The 11,221-nt window shown below is 47.4% G+C and overlaps 1 long non-coding RNA gene across 1 annotated transcript in view; it reads left to right on the forward strand.

The window, feature by feature from the left end:
* LOC138579534 (uncharacterized) overlaps positions 1-9,610 on the forward strand; it is a 53,678-nt gene extending 44,068 nt beyond the window's left edge. Inside the window, exon 3 of the long non-coding RNA XR_011304047.1 lies at positions 9,359-9,610. This is a non-coding gene — a long non-coding RNA (uncharacterized lncRNA). The remainder of the gene's footprint in view (positions 1-9,358) is intronic.
* The last annotated feature ends 1,611 nt before the right edge of the window (positions 9,611-11,221 follow it).

The raw sequence follows: 11,221 nt of genomic DNA on the forward strand, positions 1-11,221 counted from the left end.
TTGCCGGTCGAAAACGTGACTAGGCTGGGACAAGGCGATCAGATGACTCAAGAAAAGAAGACAGGAGAGGAGAAAGCAACAATTCCAAAAGTTTCATATGGGTAGGCAGAAGCGAGATAGGACAAAAATGAGAAGGTAGAGAGGAATCCAGCAAAGGTTTATTTTAAAGGGGGGTTACCGTAGCAGCCTTTATCTCAGGAGGGTCGAGCCCAGACTGGCAAGAGGTGTTTACGGCTACCGTGATCATCCCTAAAAGGTCAGACGAGATCTCCTTCAAGACTCTCAATGGCACCCCATCAGATGGAGCGCTAGATTCGATCTGTTGAATGGCCTTAAATACCGACTCTTCAGAAAAGAGGGGGAAGGAAGACCAACCCGATCGCGTAGTAACCATGTCATAGTCAAAGGGCACATTGCCAAGTAGATGTTATGGGAACTGATGCAGAGCTAGCTGAAATGTTGGCACGAATAGTTTCAATCTTCTAAATGAAGAACTGAGATAAAGAATCACAAAGCACATGGGTCGGCCTGACACTGGGGACACATTTGATTGAAGAAGATAAGGATTTAACAGCTGCAAAAAGGGCCTTAGGCTGACACAAGGAAGTTTCAATTTTCTGGGTAAAAGAAGATTTTTTTTCCACTAAGATAGCAGCTGAATATGCCCCTGTGCAAACCCTATACTAGGTTTAAGAATAGGATCTTAATTGATGCGCTATTTCCGTTCCGCTTGTCTTAGTTTCAATCGGTGCGGATTTCAATTGTTCCGAGAACCATGGCTCCGAAAGAAGCCTACGAAGAGAGTATCACCTTAATCATTTGTGCTTTACAGTAAGTGCCTTTATTTCATCACATTTCACGGTAGTGATACACTCATGTGTCAGAGAGCATCACCGTAATCATCTGTGCTTTAACGTAAGCTACTTTCTTTCATGCTTATTTTCACACACTATATATTGAACTAAGAAATACATGATGCCAAAACGACGACTATGGCTCTGCAATGAAAGATGAGGTGAACAAGAAAACACATGCTTCTAGACCTCATTTCATTGCAAATCAACACAATTCAAAGCAAGCTCCCAAAACACAAATTACCTTAGCTATTTTAAACAGTGTATCATGATATTTGGAAGATGCATGGTATCTTTCCCATTCAAACATGGCTGCTAGTTTTGGCTTGTGTCTAAGGAGCTTCCTTAGAGGCAGTCATCCAAGATGGCTGCCTCCATGGAAGAGCTCAAAGAGTTACGAGATGACCAGGAATGGGTGGGATTAGCCATAGGGATTAGCATGGCTAGAGGCAGGAAATGGGAGGGATTCAACTGTGTATGCCTCCTCAAATTTATTTATTTATTTATTTATATATTTGTATTTGTTAAGCGTGCTTGCAGTCTGTGGGCATCGAGGCGCTGTTACAGGAATATGTAAGACCTTTTGATTAAGGTTACAAATGTCTCTTAGTTACAGAAGGCATAGACAGTGTGCGATACAGAGAAATACAAGGTTACAGGCAAAAGCATATAAACATTGGTTAGGTATACAGCTTGCAAGAAGAGAGTATGTCTCTAGATAAAGAATTTGGTTTTGATGGCTTTCCGGAAGGCTTGGTGAGAATATATCAGTCTTAGGTGAAAGGGAAGTGCATTCCAGTGGGTGGCTGCCAAGGTGGGGAAGCGAGATCCTCCAGTGCGGGCTTTTCGAGTTTTGGGCGTGACGATCATGTTGGAATAGCACTTCCTGAGGGCTCTAGTGGCAGTGTGCTTTGTGATTCGCTGAGGAAGGTATGGAGGAGCGAGCTCATGGAGGCACTTATGCGTGATGGCCAGGGTTTTGAACACAATCCTCTCTTTGACAGGGAGCCAATGGGCCTGCCTTCTAACTTTGGATATGTGATCTTTCCAGGAGGTTCCTGTGGCTGCCCTAAGGGCGTTATTTTGTACAAGCTGGAGTTTGGTTAAATTTTTGCAAGATGTCCCTAGGAGGAGGGCATTGCAGTAATCAAGCCTTGAACCAATTATTTCCCTGGCAATTGTGAGGCAGTTCTGGCGTGAGAGGTAGGGTCTTGCGGCATTAATGACTTTGGAGTAATAGGCAGATGAGGACGCAATGGCGTTAACCTGCCTCTCCATGGTAAGGTTGGAGTCCAGATAGACTATGAGTGTCTTTACATTATTGGAGACCTTGATGGGGATGTTATCAATAGTGAAGGATAGGTACCAAGGTTACCGAGTGTGGTGGGTGACCCTATGAACAGAAGTTCTGTTTTTTCACTATTGAGGAAGAGCCAGTTGTCTGCCATCCACGATTGGATAGTGGAGTAAATGGTAGTGAGTGTTTTGGCGTCAGCCTCGTAGTCTCCAGTGAGTGGAATGAGCACCTGCGTGTCATCCGCATAGTTGGTGTACGAGATGAGCAGGGAGTCAAGAATGCTGAACAAAGGCCTCGTGAAGAGGTTGTAGAGTGTGGGCGCAATACAGGAGCCCTGCGGCACACCACATTTAATGTGGCTACGGGTGGCAGAGGCTGAGTCGGAGAAGACTCTCATGGCCCTTTCTTGGAGAAAGGAGGTCATCCACTTGCAGACTTTGGGGGAGAAGGTGGCCGCAGTTACCACATGGTGGCACAGAGTGTCGTGATCCACTAGGTCAAAAGCAGCCGATAAGTCAAGGAGCAAAAGGAGCGCAGGTTTGCCTGTGTCTCATAGATCGTCTATTTGATTCTTAAGGTCCTGGAGAGCCGTTTCTGTGCCATGTCGTTGGCGGAATCCAGATTGCCGCAGGCCGAGAAGCCGGTTGTCTTCCAAGAATTTTTGGACTTGCATGTAGGCTGCTTTGTCAAGGATTTTAAGTAGGAAGGGGACAGTGGTAATGGCCTGATAGTTCCCTGGAACCGATGGGTCTAGGGAATGTTTTTTTAGAAGCAGGCGTACCCATGCTTCCTTGAATCCAGTTGGAACGTGGCCAGCCTGGAAGGATGAATTGATGAAGGCGGTTAGGAAGGGTGCTAGTATGTGGGCCGAGTCTTTGATGAGTTGGGCAGGACAAGCGTCCCCCTTGCAGTTAGACGGTTTAATAGATTTGAGGAGGGGGATGACTTCCAGCTCAGTCATGTCCTTAAAGTCAAAGGGAGTGGAGGACTCAGATTTGGTGGTCGGGGGTGTTCTGCTGTGCATCTTGGAAATGTGGCGGTTGAGGGCATTTTGATGTCCACGAATTTTGTTTTGAAGCAGGTCAAGTTTGTCTAGCATGGCCGTTTGAATGCTGTTGCACCAACTTTCGTCCTTGAGGGGGCAGGGGGGCAGAGGGGAGAGGCAGGTTTCTCCAACTCCCTAAAGATGGTGAAGATTTCTTTGGAACTTGATTTAGAGTCATTGATCCTAGAATTGTAGGATGCGGCTTTGGCTCTGTTAATGTTGGCTTTATAGGATATGGAGATGGTCTTGAAGGCATTTCTGGTAGATTCAGAAGGGTTAGTCTTCCATGCTGAGAGAGCATGCCTCTTCTGAGAACGTTGATCAAGTAGCTCTTTAGAGAACCAGGAGTTGGAGTGTTTGGCTTTTTTTGGAAATGTCATCTACATTGGAAAAGCATTACAGAACCTCATTCAAAGCCATATTTGAAGCTCTTATGTTAAAGCTCTTATTTTAATGACAATAGTTTTGGCTTAAAGGTAGTGCTTTCAGCGCCACCTAATAGCCCAAACGAGAAATGGAATACTGTGGAGATATAAAACGAAATCCTGTGTGAAATAGATCTAGATGAGAACACCAGTGTCTGTAAGTATATTCAACGTATCAAATGGCAGTAAAAAGGTATCACAGTCAATATGTAATAATAACTAGATTTAATTTAAGCCATGATGTCTACAAGTTCGTTAATTATATAAATGCTGGTTTTGGAGCCAGGGGCGCTGTCAAAACATTGGTATAGAAACTATATAAGTTTAGTAGGTACATTTGATTCTATGTCAAGACGGAGGCGAGCATTAAGCTTCTTCTTCTTTATTTTCCACTCTCCAGCAGTTTCAACAAATATAAACTTTGTAAACTTTTCATTTCATAAAATGTAACTTTTTTTTTTCTTTTTAAACAAAACTTCAAGTCCCATGAATCCTGTAGTCCCATAGTCTCTGTCCATGTGACCTAGTCCTTCCTGTCCCTTAGTCCTTCCTCTTCTTTTTCTGCTCTCCAAAAGATAAGTACAGTTTTCTTGGTGCTCCGTAACTCAGTGTTTATAGTTTATAGTTCGACGTGTTAGTAGTATTGTATAGAACGTTATGACTTATTTTGTTATATAAACGTACAGCGGCGCAGCGTTTTATTGAGAAATTATTTGATGGTGTGTTAATTTGGTGTGAGAGGGATCCGCGGCCCCATGCCGCACTACCGGCACCCTAGGGGCCTGCAGATCTCCTCCTCACGAGCCCCGCGGCGCTTTCACACGTGCCGGAAGCGGGCTAGACCCCACCCTTGCGGGGGCGGAGCTTGTCGCGAGCGGGAAAGCGCTTCTTTCCTCGCTCGCGTACTGCGTAGGTGGCCCCCACCCTCGGAATTCGAGCGGATTCTTCGTGGAGGCCGTGCAGAGGAGCAGCGCCGGCCCCCACCCTTGTGGAGGAGGGGCCGGAGAGCAAGCGCAGCTCGCGTAAAGAGGGATTTCCCCTCCACATTAATACGAGCGTCACGCTCGCACGACAGTCCTCCACCCTTGGGGGGGAGGGGCCTATTTTGAAATCCTCCAGTGCAAAAGAGATTTTCGAGCGTGTGGTAGTACGGAGCAGGAATTAGCTCCTAATTTACATGTTTTCTGCTTAGTTTAAGCTGGTTTTCATTATACTGAGCTTTTTCAGTGAGTACTCACTCAAGGGATAGTAAAAAGAATCCCTAAAAAGATTACAGTCTCGTACTGGAAATAAAGAAGGTGCAGTCTCATAAAGCGAATCAGTGGACGTGCCACTACACCTTTCTAAGGTAATTTCAAGGCACCTGTCAGCACAAGAGATGTCCAATTTTGAATGGAGTGATGAGGAGGCAGGCTATGAAGACCTGGCCCACAGTTTTAAGGAAGTGCTGGGAGATTCGTTGTCAGAGGCAGTAGCTCAAGGAGTTAGACCCTTACAGGAGAGACTCCAGACTATTGAGATCTTTTTGAGCAAGAATAATTCAAGCACCGAAGGAAGCACGTCCACTAGGACCTCCTCAAAAGGTCCAAAGGGGTGTATCAAGGCCCGGAAGAGCGGTGACTCTTCTGACCCCCCGGGCCAGATGGAAGGGGCAAGACTAATGGCCCCAGAGGCTCTGGACGCTTTCAGCAAGCTCAGGGAAGCGTTCATGAGGAAAACACAGGTGGCGAGCCTCGAGACCCCCTACCCAGGGGATGACAATATGGGCAGCAGAGAGGAGTACTCCCCAGAGGAGGATCCTCAAGAATCCCCGGCCTCCTCACAGGAGGAAGCAGATAATGAAGGGGACGAGGAGAGCCAGCCTCCTCCGAGGAAAAGACTCAGGAAAATGAATAACCTAGAGCAGGAGGAAACATCAGATATGTTTCAACCAGAAGAAATAAGAAATCCCAGATCCTCCGAATGGATACCCTCATCGAGGTTAGCTAAATACGTGATGCAGAGGTTGCGTAAGGCTCTAGAGAAGGAAGTCAGGCAGCGGGTGAGAGTGGAGTGTCCCAAGCCGGTCTTACCGGGCAAGGTGGCGGAAGCACCAGAACTCGATCCGAAGATGCTCTCTTTCGTCTCCAAGTTGAACAGAGACCCCAGGAAGGGCATAGACCGCTCTTGGAAGAGCTGCCAGGAAAATGTCTTGGAGCTGGCTGGTCCATTAGTGAAAATTATGGACATGGCAGAACGGGCCAAAGACACTGGGGAGGAAGTGGACCCCGCAGTCCTAGCCAACTGGGCGCAGAGGGCCATATGCCTCTTAGGCAACGCAAACTGTGCGATCTCATCAGAACACCGAAGAGGCCTTCTGCTTAAAATTGACAACAAACTAGGAGACCTGTCGTCGTATGAAGCAGGCGAGGCAGCGCAAGGACTCTTATTCGGCGACATGTTTGGCAAGGAAATGGGGAGGTTCGTGGGAACCTTTACCCCATTAGAAAAGGCCCAGGCCTCAATGAAAAAGATCTTTCCCAGGAGAGTTTTTAGCGGGACCGGTCGGTTCAGAGGCCGAGCGACCGGTCGCTATCAGGCGGTCAGAAGGCCTCAAGGAAACAGGAACACCTACTGGGAGAACAGGCAACCAGATGCATTCTTCCCTCCGAGAGGTCGATTATCGAGAGGGAGGAGAGGCAGAGGACAGGGAAGAGGACTCAACTTCCCCAAAGGTGAGAGTCTTTGCATACCCTCCGGTTGGGGGGAGGACAGCACTATTCTGGGAGAACTGGCGCTCGCTTTCCAGCGACGCCTGGGTTCTGCAAACAGTGAAAGGCATGCACATAAACTTCATAGAGACCCCCGTTCAGAGTCATATTCCCCGTCCTCTAGCCACGACCCAAATAGAAAAAAGGCTATTACACACAGAGTTGCAAAAGTTAGCGGAAAAACAATCGATAGAGCAATGCCAATTGCCCCCGAAATTTGTGAGCACTATGTTTTTAGTCCACCGGAAAGACAAAGTAAGACCGGCGATAAACCTGAAAAACATGAACAGATGGGTAGTCTACAACCATTTCAAGATGGAAGGGACCCATCAGCTCAGGGATACACTCAGACAAGACGATTGGCTGGCGAGGATAGACTTGAAAGATGCATACCTGACAATACCAGTTCACAAAGAATTTCGCCCCTTCCTAGCGTTCGACTGGGACGGGCAATTATGGCAAATTGCCACAATGCCTTTCGGGCTAGCCTCAGCGCCGTGGGCATTCACGAAGATCATGAAACCGGTTGCAGCGGCAATCAGGGAGAAGGGGATACGGATGATTATATATCTGGACGATATCCTACTGATGGCCAGCTGAAAGGAGACTCTCTGTTATCAAGCCGACTGGGTGGTTAAGCTCCTGACGTCCCTGGGTTTTCTAGTGAATCAGGAGAAGTCAGAATTGATACCAACCAAGAGGTTAGAATTCCTAGGGTTTATCCTGGATACCAGGACAGCTACTCTAGAGCTTCCTGGCGGGAAGATACGAGACATAAAAAGGGAATTGAGAGCTTGTCTCAGCAAAACAATGATCTCCCTCCGCACTGTAGCTCGAGTGGTAGGATTATTAGCAGCCTCGATACAAGCGATCTTCCGAGGCCCGCTTCACTATCGAGCCCTGCAAAGACTGAAAATAAAACATCTACGGCAGGGCCTGCATTATCATCACCTAGTTCAGATCGATCAAGAATCCAGGACAGAACTACAGTGGTGGTTAGCGAATATGGAAGCATGGAATGGGAGAGCCATCTTCGGCGACCGTCCAGACCTGATAATAGAGTCAGATGCCAGCCGAGCAGGCTGGGGAGCCCGATGCGGGAATCTTCGGACAGGGGGGAGATGGAGCGCGGAAGAACTCCAGCTTCACATCAACTGTCTGGAATTGTTAGCCGGATCATTTGCGATCAGGGCATTCGCGAAAGGAAAAGTGAACTCCTGTATTCTGCTGAAGATGTAAATCATCTAGGAGGGACGAGATCCAGATTGCTGGCGGAGATAGCCAAGGATTTTTGGCACACCTGCCTGGATTCCGGGACGTCAGTGGTAGCCGAGTACCTGCCAGGCTCGCTGAATGTGATTGTGGACTGGAACTCCAGATACCTCTCGGACTCCAGCGATTGGATGCTGGATCGAGAAACATTCCACTAGCTGGAAGAACTGTGGGGACTGATTCACACAGATCTGTTTGCATCCAGACTGAACGCACAGAAAGAAAGGTTCTTCAGCTGGAGGTTAGATCCAGCAGCAGCTGGGGCAGACGCTTTCCTGCAGGACTGGAGAGAGCAGACACTCTACGCTTTCCCGCCATTTATAATGATGAGCAGGGTATTAGCGAAAGTGCGCAGAGAAGCAGCGAGCCTCATAGTAGTAGCCCCGATTTGGAAATCGCAACGCTCATGGAGCTGCTCATAGACTATCCGAGACTATTACTTCAAGGAGTGAACCTGCTCACGGACCCAGCTGGGTCATTTCACCCTCTGAGAGTGAAGGGGACGCTGCTGCTGATGGCGTGCAGGATAGCAGGAGACGCTGGAATCTCCTTGGAATTTCGGCGCAGGCTGCAAGCCTCATCGCCGAGTCTTGGGCACCTTCCACCAGAAGGAGCTATGACGCAGCTTGGAATAGATGGTCGACATGGCGCAGAAGGAGAAAGATTCATCCCGTTTCTGCCCCTCTAGTCGAAGTACTAAATTTCCTAGCGGAACTATTACAGGATGGTAAGGCTTTCAGGACTATAGGAGTCTATAGGTCCGCAATTTCGACAGGGCATCTACCGTTAGAAGGAACCCCAATAGGAGAGAATATAGCAGTGATCAGACTGTTGAAAGGGATTAGATTTAGGAAACCTCCACAGCCAAGATACAAAACCTTATGGGACGTTTCCATAGTGCTGAGATTTTTCGCAGATTGGCCAAACAACAGATATCTGTCTCTGGGACAGTTATCCGGAAAACTAGCTATGCTCCTGTGCATGGTATCATGCAGGAGAGTAGCAGACATGAAGGTTCTAGAGATCAATAGAAAGACTTTTGGTCCGGAAGGAGTGACATTCAACATAGTTAGAAGGACAAAAACAGACTCTTCGTCAATTACTTACCCGTATATGCAAGATCACCCCAAGTGGTGTGTGGCTACATGTATTAGAGAGTACGAGTCTAGAACAGCAGAAGTGAGGCCGGCAGGGATAACCCAGCTTTTGATAGCGCACAGAAAGCCACATAAGGGAGTAGCTACTGCCACAATAGCGAGATGGGTTAGAGACATCATGAACCTAGCAGGCATCGATATGTCCAGATTTGGGGCGCACTCAGTTAGAGGAGCGATGGCCTCAAAAGCATTAGGACAAGGCGCAGCGTTGCAAGACATCATGAAAGCAGCAGATTGGGCCAGTGATTCAACGTTTAGAACGTTCTATTTTAGACCGATCAATACAATAGCTGATTCAGTAGTAAGAAGCTTTGAACAAGCTTAATGCTCGCCTCCGTCTTGACATAGAATGAAGATTCCCCCTGCTAATAGCGCAGGGAGCTCTTGATTCTATTAAAGACAAGGAGGCGAGCATTAAATTCCCGTCCCGAATACACAAGCAGATGCGAGGAAAAGAAGGACTTGATGCAATGTCTATAATTAATATGAGTATTCCTTCCAGAATAGGGTGTGTATTCCCCGCCCTAATATGTACTTTTTGTTTCCTCCTGACTTTAGGGGATGAGCAAAAGAACAGCTGAAACGTTTACAGAACCGCATTGCCGGGAGCGAGCTTGCAAGTTCAAGTGTGAGAGGCCAATCCAGCTCTGAGCAGAAGTTTGGATCAAGTTGACCAGTTGGTTACACAGTTTGGGAAAAGATTGCAGTTAGAGCAGTCAAGAAGATGAAGGACTAAGGGACAGGAAGGACTAGGTCACATGGACAGAGACTATGAGACTACAGGATTCATGGGACTTGAAGTTTTGTTTAAAAAAGAAAAGTTACATTTTATGAAATGAAAAGTTTACAAAGTTTATATTTGTTGAAACTGCTGGAGAGTGGAAAATAAAGAAGCTTAATGCTCGCCTACTTGTCTTTAATAGAATCAAAAGCTCCGTGCGCTATTAGCAGGGGGAATCTTTATTAGCACTTGGGGGAGTCCCAAGGCCAATCAGTGGGAAAGGAACGTAGGCACAGCACACCAGTTACCACCCGCGTTAATCCCCGGCCACCTGTGACTCTCCTGCAAGCGTGCTGTTGCTGCCACTCTGCTCACTGCTCTGCTCTGTGCTACTTTCTAACTTGCCCTAAACCCCTCGAAGTGCTGCACACGCCTCCCTCAACTACTCTCCCCCTGTGTCCCACATCCCGCACATGCCACCTCAGCGCTTTGCTGCTCCCCACCGCAGCCTGTACATCCACCCACTGGTCATGCAAATGGAAGATGGACTATATTCTTATTTTTTCGCTCGTGGCCATTTTAGTTTCTAGTTTGTTGTCAGGGAAAATAGGTGTGCACAAGAGCGCACTGCTGGTTTCTCCTAAAAAACAACCCACCCCCCAAAAAAACCTCTCAGCACCTCAAAGGTCATATTGAAATTGTGCCCAAATGCCACAAAATGACAGATATATGTTGCAATATTTCATCTACAAAAAGCACACAGTCAGTGCACAGACGTAATGTAGCTACCAGATGACAACTGAAAACACTATTATTTTAGTGATTGTGCCAGATATAGAAACAAACTCTGTGTGTGGACTTGGCAGTACACCCCATTTTGGTGCCGCCGTTTCACCACTGGCCAGTTTGGCATGAGTGCTTTGACGCAGTGGGCATTTCAGCGCACACATTTTGGCACACAAGCCTTTCTGGCGCCGTCGATTTGGCGGGAGGGACGTTTGGACGTAGCTGACATTGCAGCCACGTCTAAACACCCTTGTGCCAAACAATATGGGGGAAAAACACCCAAACCGGCCTGCGGCGAAAACAGCGAAATCAGTCAAGCATTGTGGTTGGTACCGGCAGCGCTTTTAAGGTGCAACTGCTGTCTGCGATGAGGACACTTTCATTCTAGCCCAGCATCAGGACACATAACAGTAGCAGCCACGAGGGAGTTATAAAGCAGCGGGTGCTACTGTACCCCCATAGGGCTTGTCACATCAGTTTTCCTCTTCAGCCCGTCACCCACCCAGCCCTCGCGCAGGCAGGAGATGAGTCACGGCCGCGCTAGTCTCTGGGAAGATGAACGGACAGATCTGCAAAAGTCATCTGTGTTTAGCAAGTCAAAGAAAACACTTTTTTTGTGCTGTGTGGATGAACTATCGGCAAGGACGCCCATCATTATTGGGTGGACTTGTTGTGCCTCGATAAACAGAACTGCGTCCATTTCTGTTGCTGCCTAAACCTAGTTTAGTTTAGTTTATTTACTTATATAGCACACCTAACCCAAGGGTAACTGGGCGCTTATACTTGTGTACATGGTAGGTTACAAATTACAATAACATATATTACAATACAAGTCACAATACAGAAAGGCATAGTATTTTACAGAGGTACTATGTCGGGCATGTTACATAGTTTACCCTAGATTTACAGTAGTT

This window comes from Ambystoma mexicanum, chromosome 3p (assembly GCF_040938575.1).
Source record: "Ambystoma mexicanum isolate Mex_15411 chromosome 3p, UKY_AmexF1_1, whole genome shotgun sequence".
Classification (NCBI taxonomy): domain Eukaryota; kingdom Metazoa; phylum Chordata; class Amphibia; order Caudata; family Ambystomatidae; genus Ambystoma; species Ambystoma mexicanum.